The 11,273-nt window shown below is 40.7% G+C and overlaps 1 protein-coding gene across 6 annotated transcripts in view; it reads right to left on the bottom strand.

Moving 5' to 3' along the window:
• Positions 1-9,433, bottom strand: part of LOC147108142 (casein kinase I) — a 139,795-nt gene extending 130,362 nt beyond the window's left edge. For 2 of the 6 annotated variants that reach the window (XR_015080533.1, XM_086004647.1), the window contains exon 1: positions 9,281-9,433. The gene's annotated coding sequence lies outside the window, so the exon portion shown is untranslated. The other 4 variants (XM_086004645.1, XM_086004649.1, XM_086004648.1 and 1 more) reach the window with 3 other exon arrangements.
• Positions 9,434-11,273: the final 1,840 nt, after the last annotated feature.

Genomic DNA, 11,273 nt, shown 5'->3' with positions numbered 1-11,273 from the left:
ATGAGTGGATGAGCGATTAGCTCCCTCTATTTGTAATATTTGCATATCGAATTGAGATTGGCCTGCAGGCATCTGTAAGACTGCTATAGTTTTTTTAAGATCCAGGTTAGGGGTCCTGAGGGAAGTCATTTTGTTTTCTGCTGATGTTGTGATGATGCAGTAAGTAAATCAGACTTTATACCAAATAAACCAGTTACTTGTTGAACTCTGTTGTCCTTCAATTTAAAATATACAAAATAATACACTATTGGTGATGTAGCGTCGTGTGTGTACAGGTCATGCTTCCATCACATGGAGCATCAGCAAAAATGTACTCACCCTGTTGCAATCGTGCTGATCGACCGCAGTTCGACACAGAGATGAATGCCCTTTATTTCTCTGCATAGAACAATGCCACGTTTACCGTCGGATGTGTGGAAGCATTTTACCCCAGGCATTAAAGATGGAAAGACTGTGTACATGTGCAAACACTGTAGAAAGCCATATGTAAAGAATGCCACAAAGATGCAGCAGCATTTATCCAAATGCAACAACTTCACTCAAAGCTCACAGCAGTCAGCCCAGAGTTCCTCTGCTTCCATTCAAGAAGATGATGGTTCTCATTCAGCATCAGGCTCCTTATCATCAGCAACTCCTGGCCCACTTGGAAGGTTCTTTGATACAATGGATAACCATAGCCAGAAGAATGCAGATGAGTGCCTTGCTCGAGCTGTATATGCAACAGGCTCATCCCTCATGCTCACAGCCAATGTGTACTGGAAGAGATTTTTCAATGTTATTCGCCCTGCATACTGTCCTCCCACCAGACATGCTTTGTCTACTTATTTGCTGGAGGCTGAGTATAACAGAGTCCAAGGAAAGCTCAAAGAAACGATAGCGATGGCAGACTGTGGTGCAGTTATCTCAGATGGGTGGTCAAATATACGAGGGGAGGGCATCATAAACTACATCGTCTCCACTCCTCTCCCAGTGTTCTTCAAGAGCACAGACACGAAGGACAACAGACACACAGGCACATACATTGCTGATGAGCTGAAAGCGGTCATCAACGATCTTGGATCACAAAAGGTCTTTGCAGTAGTTACTGACAATGCTGCGAATATGAAGGCTGCTTGGGCTCAAGTGGAGGAGGCCTACCCTCATATTACGTCTATTGGGTGCGCAGCTCATGGGCTTAACCTGCTCCTCAAGGACATCATGGGTTTGAGAACCATGGAAGCACTGTACAAGAGAGCCAAGCAAGTTGTTAAGTATGTCAGGGGAAAACAGATAGTTGCAGCAACCTACAACTCCAAGCAAATGACAAAGAACAAGAACACCACACTGAAGCTGCCCAACAACACTAGATGGGGTGGTGTTGTCATAATGTACAACAGCCTTCTGGAGGGTAAGGAGTCGCTGCAAGAAGTGGCAATATCCCAGTCTGGGGATATGGAAACCACCATCAAGAAAATACTGCTGGATGATGTGTTTTGGGAGAGAGTGGTTAGCAGCCTTAAACTACTCTCACCAGTAGCATCTGCAATTGCTCAGATTGAAGATGATGCTGTCTTGTCAGATGTTCTCAGGCTTTTTACTGATTTAAAAGAACAAAATCAGCATTGCCCTACCCACATCCCTGCTGCTCAAAGCAGAGGAGAAGGCAATTGTTCAATTCATACAGACGCGTCAAGAATTTTGTGTCAAGCCGATTCATGCTGCAGCATACATGCTGGACCCAAAGCATGTTGGGAGACCAATACTTTCTGGAGAACAGATCAACAGCGCTTACAGTGTGATTTCTACCCTCTCACACCATCTCAATCTGGATGTGGGCAAAGTTCTGGGAAGTCTGGCAAAGTTCTCTACCAAGCAAGGTCTTTGGAATGGGGATGGGATATGGGAATCATACAAGCATATCAGTGCACATACCTGGTGGAAGGGACTTTGTGCATCTGAGGCCCTGTCACCTATTGCATCTTCATCAGCGGCCTCTGAACGAAACTGGTCACTTTTTGGGAATACGCATACAAAGGTGCGCAACAGGCTGACTAACAAGAGAGTGGAGAAACTGGTGGCTATCCGGGCGAACCTACAACTTATTGAGCCAGATACAGAAGTGTCCACCACACAGCTAGACACTGACACAGAGGAGGAAATGGACACGTCAGAGCCAGAGTCAGAGAATCAGGAGGAGCAATGAGGAGTAGAAGACTCAGAAGACTCATGAGTAGAAGACTCAAAGGGACAAAATAAGGACAAATTACAGGCTAAATAAGCTGACGCTCTTTTTATTTTATTTTAGATGGGTCTTTTTTGTGGGGGGTTCAATAAAGTTCAAAATTATAACCTAAATAAAGTTTTGAAAGCCTGTTTTTATTTGTATGGAACAGTATGTCTATTTTGACGACAAAGATAATATAAGGGTCAGAGACAAAAACCATCAGTGTGCAAAAAAACTCAAAATTCCCATAAATTCCCAAAAATTCCCATGGAAAGTTTCCTCTTTTAAAAATTCCCAGAATTTTGCAACCCTAGAAAGGGTACAGAGGAGGTTTACCAGGATGTTACCAGGGGTGAGGGACTTCAGTTATGAGGAGAGGTTGGAAAAGTTAGGACTGTTCTCATTGGAAGAGAAGGTTACGAGCTGACCTAGTAGAGGTTTTCAAGATGATGAGAGGTTTTGATAAGAGTAGAGAGAGAAAAACTATTCCCTCCGGCGAGTGCGTCAATAACTAGAGGTCATTGATTCAAAATCATTGGAAAAAAGATCTAGAGGGGAGATGAGGAGAATTTTTTCACTCAGAGTTGTCGGGATCTGGAACACTCTACCTGAAAAGGCGGTGGAAGCGGATTCCATAAATAATTTTTAAAAAGGGAGTTGGACAGGTACTTGAGGAGGAGGAGGAACCTGCAGGGTTACGGGCAAAAAGCAGGGATGTAAGACTAAGCAAGACTACTCCAAGAGCCAGCACAAGCACAATGGGCCAAATGGCCTCCCTTCTGTGTTCTAAGTTTCTATGATTCTATAAATTGCAGTGAAAAACAGCCTTCAAATTTAAAATCAAAATTTGTTCCACATCACTTCTCTAAATTAGGAGTACTAAAAAAAGTATGATAAACAATAACTGATAATTGCCATGTTTTCCTACTCTTCTAATTTCATTATTTGCCTCTACCAAGGCATTTAGGATGCCTCTTTCTTTTAAGCCAAATCATAACTGTGAAAATGTTTACATTTAATATTGACAAATGCTGGGCATTTAAGATATAGCACTAGGGTGCAATGAAGTCTTGACTAATAATTCACGCTTAATACTCAATGATCAACCATAGTGCGAAGGATTCCAGAATCAAGGGCACATTAAGGTTCTACCAGAATGCCACTTCGCTCTTCTTCAGTGTTGAGGGTTACAGTCTTTCACAGTCGTAAAAGAAAAGTAACATTTAGCTCCATGAGAAATTACCAAACCACAGATACAAGTAGTTTATTCTCTCAAACAACTATATCAGCCGTAAACATCTACTGGAATGATCTAAAGGAGTATTTTTGAAGGGCAATGAATCTAATTTTTTTTTTTTTTTTTAAAAACACAGTTTATGGAAAATTGAATTTATAAAACATTCAGGAATCCGGAGTGATGGAGGATTTCACCTCTACTTTGACAAATGCATTCTCAATTTTCTCTAGTTTTTGAATTAATGCTTCACAATTCTGGTGACTAATACAATCTCAACACTTGTATCATTACAGATTTGCAGTTCACATTGGCAGAAAACAGGCTATTGTTCCCAGAGCGTGTGCACATTAAGAGGAATGGTAATTGCATCTCAAATGAAAGTTAAGTAAAAGGTACCAAATTAAGCAGACCGAAAAAAACCTAACACTATTCATTTACTTGGGAGTACAATAGGTATTTTTATCTTTTTTGTTTGTTTGTTGGAAGTAATGGAAAATGACTGGCATGGCTCTTTGCATAGACAGTAAATTGTACCGCTCAGGAAAAAAGAGTCAGGGTATTTCTGTACTCTGAACAGGAGCAGTACAGTAGAAAATTGTTTTGTTCAGGAAATCTTTTCTCTGCAGAAGCTTGTGGTACACTCCTACATGTGTAAAGAGCTGATTATAAGGAAACACAAAGCACTTTATTCTTCCAATATTTTCAGCTGCGCAGAAGGCATATTTTGAAAAGTTAATAGTTCATGTCCAAATTTCCTGGAAGAAGTATAAAATACTTCCCATTAAAATTTCAAAATTATATTTCTCTTGGCACCAGTTGCATTTTCAGAACACTAGAATTCCTGAACACATTACATAACGCTCCGGGCTTTCTCCCATTTTCTACCTGAATATATGAGCGGGTTTGAATCCATTGGTGCCAGCTTCTCCCCAGCACCAAATGAATTTGGATAAGTCAGTCAACCATAGTGAGCATCACAGCAAAGCCACATCATGATGTCCCAACACAAGCACTTTCCAGGAGGAGTCACTCAACAACCAGAAGCAGGATACCTGGGTGGCTTTTCTCTCCCTAGCCCAGGATCATAAGAACATTTCTGGTGTCCCACTCCTGTCTGGCTAAAAGCAGCTAACTGCACAGACCATGAATCTAACCCGGGACCTTTTGGTCTGTATGGCTCCGGACCACACCATAAAAACACATTTACCCACCGAGTCAAGGGGCCTGCTAGATATTTCCAAACTGTTTCTTCATACTTATTCCACCCATTAGAAACAAGCTTGATGAAATGCTGTGATAATATACATTTCAAATAAGTAGAAAGAAATAATTTGCACTTGGTTTTGTAGGCCTTCACTCTATCTCAAAAAGTAATCAACAAATTTACTTTATTAAAAAGTAGACGTCACAATTGCTTGGATTTCACCCCATTCAACAAATTAGTGGTTTGTGACCACTCTTCTGTTTTACCTTCTGTCCTGTAGGGGGGTGCCTAACCTTCAAATGACTCCTACCACTCTCTGGTTTCAATGCATTAAGGCACTGGGCCTGTTTCCCCTTCATTAACAAAAAAGGCAACGGTGAAAATTAAATCTAGGCAACTGTTAAGAAGTCATTTACACTTTCAAATAAGCAAAAATCATTTGTTAAATAGGCCCATTCCAGAACACATACCCATTTTTCAACACTGTGCAGTCACATTTGATGACAAATGTAGCACTATTCTGAAACTGTGAAAAGGGTGTTCCCATTATTTTTTCCTGATGAAATAAAAACATTATTGTTGTGCCAGTAAAAAATAACTGCCATGTATATATACCCTTGAGCAACTTAAGCTGGCGGTACCTTTAGATTCAAAATATTCAGTTGGAGTATAGATGAGGTTCAGAATGTTGGGCTGGAGTTATGTTGTCATTTTCACATCAATGAAAAGCAGTTTTGAATGCACATTGGCAGCAAAACTCAGGAGTTAGATCTTTGTTTCGAGTGCACGAAGGCCAAACAGTGCGGGAACACTGCCAGAAGGCTTACGCACACCGCTTGGGCTTCACGCCAGGTAGGGTACAAATCCAATCTGTGGTAAAGCCATACTTAATGTGTGCATCTCATGGGCACTTCGTAAACTTAATACTAAATCTTTTTAATGTTACAAGAATGCAGAGAGAAGGGGCCACTTTTTCACATTAAAGAAACAGCTGTCAGGTGAGCACAGCTCTACACATACCTGTAACCAGGCATTGGCAGAACTTTCTCCTGGTAGACAGAATTTGAATCACAGCCCGTAACACTGCTCTTACTGGATGCAACTCAGTCACCAGTCTCGGGTTGGTAATCTTTGATTCCAGGCAGAAATTTAAATATTAGGATACTTGATTGCACAATATAAATGGTTAGTGCAGCAGATCTGATCAATAGTCAGATAGTCACAATGCAATTTTCCAGGAGCCATCAAGAAATTTTGTGCCCAAACTTGAGGCAGTAAAATGAACTGCCTAACCAAGAATTTTGTAGATGTAGCAATTTTTGACATTGCAGAAATACACCCGAGATCCACAACGTTACGAGGTGTGCACCTGCTGAACTATTAGTCATGTCCTATTTCTCTTCCTTCACCATCGCTCCCCATAATTAAATTCTGCTAAGTTGTATTATCAAGTTAGTTTCATATTTTGACAAATCTGCATATGACCATTCAAAGAGTCAACTTCTCTGCAATTTTGTTTCTTTTGATTCAGTTAAGGATGACTTTAAACTCTCTTTCCACTGATGCATCATCAAAAGACCAAGACACCGTCAAATTATAGTTCTTCCACACACAAAACACACTGATATATTATGGCCTAGTCTCCCTATTTCCTTTTAGGATTAGTGATGATCTAGTTACAAGACTATCAAATGGTACTATCAGGAAATAACACACTTTTCAGAATGCTTTCCCAGTCTTCACCCGCATCAAGTACTTACTGCTAAAACAAAATCCATGGAGGTCCGTGGAACACAAGGTCTTCCATATTAGGTTAGCTATCCTCCTAAATGTAGATATTTTTGGCAGGATCCTTGGTTCCTAAAGTTTCTTTGTTAGAAGCAATTGGACTAACTTGAGAGCTGGGTAGGTTTTTTTTAAAACCCACAAAATAAATTAGTAAGCATTATTGTATAAATATCTATTTTAAGTGAGCGCGCAAAACTTTGCTCTCCAATAGATGAGATAGAGGAGCAACAAAATTCTTTGGGTTAAATTTGAAAATGTCTTATTGCTTCAAAATTATTTGCTCGAATGAAATATATACATCACATCAAAGATCAGAAATTTCAAGCTGCTATAAACTGAAGTCATGCCGCAGCATAATTTTGCATTAGTATTCAAACATGGCAGAGTTAGGACTACAGCTTGGAACAGATGGCCCAATGGTGAAATGTGCAGCAAAATGCATCAAGCAATGCAGGACTGGGTGGGGTTGGAAAAAAAAGAGTATTCTGAATCTCCAAGCAGCCTGATTAAGAACTACACAGGAGAAGATTAAGAAAAAAAGGCCATTCACTTGAGATAAATGCACAAAATAGTAAGGGCTTGAAGAGGTAGAACTTACTTTATAAACTACACCAAGGACTACTATTAGCTTCAAAATTCTGGGAATACAAGGTTATTCCGATCCCCACAACTGGTTCCTGGAGCCAAACCAGAGATGTGGTGATACTCTGAATATAATATTCATTAAATATGCGAGATCATACAGCAGCATTAAAAAATTCAACAGCATAAATATTAGAGTCAGACATATACTTGGCTTAGATCCTTTCTATATAGATGTTCAACTGAAATGTTAATCATCAATTGGACATAACGGAAGATGAAATGGTGCCCATGGTCCCAGAAGGCACCAGTTTCATTTGCTGATAAAAATTCCCAAAGGTAAATCACATTTAAGCAGTGTTTCAACTAGAATTCAGCTATTCACTACTATACTGCAAACTGATTTTTGAAAATTCAAGTGCAACATTTCAGTTCTTTTTCATTTCAGCAGAGGCAACTCTGAAAGATGCTTGCTATTGAGTTATATTTAGTAAAATTCATCCGCCTTCAACACCCCCCCCTCTCCCATTTACAATACAAATGTATCCAATAATGTATCAAATATCTGCCCTTGCATCAAAATAGCTACACCTTCCATCTTTCTAGGATATACATAAAATTTTCTAGCACCAGCACTACTCGACAGCCAGAATTCAATTTGGGTTCCAAAATATGCATTAACTTATTAAAAAATTGATGCAATTTTTGAGTGCATTTAAATAAGTCAAAGAATGCAACTATTACTTCTTTGTTAGTACATTTTGGCCATAACTATCGTACATCACTGAACATATCTGGATAGTATCCAAAAGACTGCCCAAACACATGTCTACTCTGATAATTGCTGTCTTTTACACAATTGTTAAAAATTCTTTGAAAAAGATTCTTCGGAGAGAAATTCTGGAAGGTGATTAAGTATTTGGTTCTTGAACAATGACAACAATGGTGCTCGGTGAGTAGGCAGCCTCCCCAAAGACCATCCTCCACTAAACTTAATTTTTGCTGGATAGCAAAATGTCACAGAACTAGATAAATGAGAAAAAACAACAGTACCTGCTGATATACGTATGGATTAATAGCCCCCTTTAGACTGTTTACCTACTGCAGAATAGGACTCCAGGTAAATTAAAAATCAATTTGATTTACATTCGCATTTGCTTCCAACACTGTGTTGAATACCAGTAACTTTGAACCTAAAAAGTGTACTTCATACCTCAAACTTTGATCTTTCCCACATTACAACAGTGACTACACTCCAAAAAGTACTTCATTGGCTGTAACGCGCTTCGAGACGTCCGGTGGTCATGAAAGGCACTATATAAATGCAAGTCTTTCTTTGTCTTTGCCTTATAAAAGTATTGGTTTAAACATGATATTAGCCACTGCAAGGCGTCAGCAGCATCTGTTATTTATGCCACTGTCATGCACTAAGAAGCGATTATTTTGTTTTTGATTGGAAAGGGGGGGGGGGGGAAAGAGAGGAGGAGAAAATAGAAACGAATGCAACCGTTCAAATATGAGAAGAAGTCCTAAATGTTGAGCATCCCAACCACTGGTCCACAATGACCCAATTCAATCTCTTGTATACGTGCTGTTACATTCACGGTGCCCACTCGCTTCAATGATAACCACTGAATGAAGCCAACGTCTTGCCAAACACACTAAATATTAAAGAGGTGCAATGAGAACAGACTTACATTTCCCAAGCACCAACCTCGTCTCTTTAGTTGGATCGAGCAGTCAATTCATTCATCTGGTGGTTTCCTGGCAATGTGCCATCCCCTCACAACCTGACCCAATAAACACAGCCACCACCCGAAATACAGTACTCGAACCTGGTGCAATCCGATGTGCAAATTCTCCCACGCCTAATAAAATATATATACCATGCTACCGTTTGCCCTGGACTTCAAAGCAACTTGCGAAAATCGACTAAAATGTAGTTTTTTTTTAAAAAAACTGTAAGTCCCTCCTTGCAGTGTCTTTAGAGTGTTGCAGCTGCCGTACATGCCAGGGTTTCTCGTCACACCTTTTGAGGTACAGGGAAGAGCAGTGAAGGCAGGAGGAACAGGACTTAGTTCATTTTAAAAGCGGTGGAGTCCATGTAGGCCCAGCCATACACAACCAAGCCTAACCCTAACTGATTCCGAGTAGAGAACACACACACAAACCCCGGAGATCCGCACTCACACCAGCCTCTCTCTCTCTCTCTTTTACCGCCCGCTCTTGCTGAGCCGCTGCTATAGATGTGAGGAACATTCGGTACCTTTTCCTAGGTCGGGGTTGCAGCAGGCTCTTCCCTCATTTCTCTCTCAGTACTGGGATTTTTTTTTCTCTCTAAGCCTATTTCCAATCCAGCACCAGGGCAACTCCTTCGCGCCTGCGCACTTTCACCCCCACCGCCTCCGCCAAACTTGCTGGTTGTGAAGCCCCGCCCTCCCACCACCTCCGCGCCGATTGGCTGGCCCGTCGCAGCCAGCGTTCTATTTAGAACGTTGCTAGCGGCGACGGGGCTTTGGATTGGCTGCGCGGCCCGTCAGTCACGCCTGCTTTCCAGCGCCGAAGTTAGTGTGACGCGGAGCAGGCAAAGGAGGAAAGTTGAGGGGAAAGTAGTTGCCTGGCGGAGGCTTCGCGTTAGCGTTGCATTCGCGTAACCGGATTGCTTTTTGTTTTATAAAGAAAAACCCGCTCCAGCTCACATATGAACAATTTCACTGAAAGTTAATGTCGAGCAATGAAAAAATATAAAAATCTGGCGTGAAGGCGTCAAAGCAGGCAGTCGAGGCACCGTCTGACGTCAGATCTTCTCATGGAGTCAGCCCAGTTTAATTTCCGGCCGAGTTTTCTAGACAAACTTGTGTGTTCTGTAAAAATGATCTAGGTTATTGCGATGGGTTTAAAAAAAATAAAAAATAATTGGCTCATTTTTGAGTTTTATTCAGCTCTGGCTAATGATTTTTGACTCGCAGCTTTACTTCTAGTTGAGTGACAGCCCACTTTCATCCCCCACACAGGTAGTGAGTTACGATACCACAGCCATTGTTGAAAGCGCTTAAGCTGGCTGAGGAGTTGCAATCGGCAAATGCTAAAGGTAATATAGAATGTGAGCTATTCTAATTTTAATACAAGTTAGAATTGGGGGTTTTTCTGCTCTCTTGGTTGTAGAGCATTAATGCTTCAACCTTAATAAAGATACTTTAACATTTCCGCAACGTATAAACACAACTTGCATTGAAAAATCAGGTAGACGGTTTTGTAAAATGATTTCACGCAGTTAATTGACATTCCACGCTCCCTTCCCTAAGTGGCAAATATTCTTTAAAAAGACTTGTCAAAGTTTCTGGTCTATATGGTTCTGTTCATAAGCATGCAAAGGGACGAGCATGTTATAGCCTAAAATGCAGCCATTGCATTGTAAAAATGCCCGAATCCTTTTACAATGCAAATCTCCGATGTTGCCATCTTTGCTATACAGCTAATGTCATCACTACAATAAAAACCTGTGTCTGAGCAGTTACTCGTCATAGTAACTAATCACAGTAATGGTGGAGGCATTAACAACATTGGTCACCCTTCGGTCAATGCTAAACTAAGTTCCACCATGACGGAATACTGGTTGCTTGCTACCATCGAATACATCAACTTGCTGAAGCAGGATTCAGTAGAAAAATGTACACTAACTACTGGGGGCCAAGGATATCCCGATGGCAGTATATATGCACCAGCCAAAAAACTGATAACGAACAGTAGAGGCATTCAAAGGCGATGGGTGTGGGCATGAAAGTCAAAGTCACACAGATGCAAGCATAGGAACTTAAGATGGTGACCAGTAAAAACATCAGTCAACAACCACGGAGGAACACCCTTTGTGTACCAGCATGGACACTAGCCTTCCCTTTGCTCAATGACTTTTCTCAAGACCCTACTTAAGCAACTCATTGTGGGTGCCAACTTTATTAGCCTTTAACACATTGCATCACATAATACCAATGTTGTTATGTCATCAGTTCACTATTATAAATTGGGGAGACTTAGATTTCAGATTATTTGTAAAAGGAATTATGATCAAATGCTGAAAATATTGCAAAAATCTAATGAGAAAAGCAGTAGAATCTGTACTGTCTCCTCCTATACGTGGAATACATTATTACCTCTCAACCACTCGTATATCGAGTCCATCCCCCTCCCTGGCTTTTGTTTCACGCTGAACCAGACTGTTTGCAACTGTGGTGTCCTATTTGATGAAGCTGAACATCTGA

This window comes from Somniosus microcephalus, chromosome 13, assembly GCF_052327205.1.
Source record: "Somniosus microcephalus isolate GS21.2 chromosome 13, FLI_Smic_1.0, whole genome shotgun sequence".
In the NCBI taxonomy this organism is placed as follows: Eukaryota; Metazoa; Chordata; class Chondrichthyes; order Squaliformes; family Somniosidae; genus Somniosus; species Somniosus microcephalus.
This window is presented reverse-complemented; position numbering and strand designations above follow the sequence as displayed.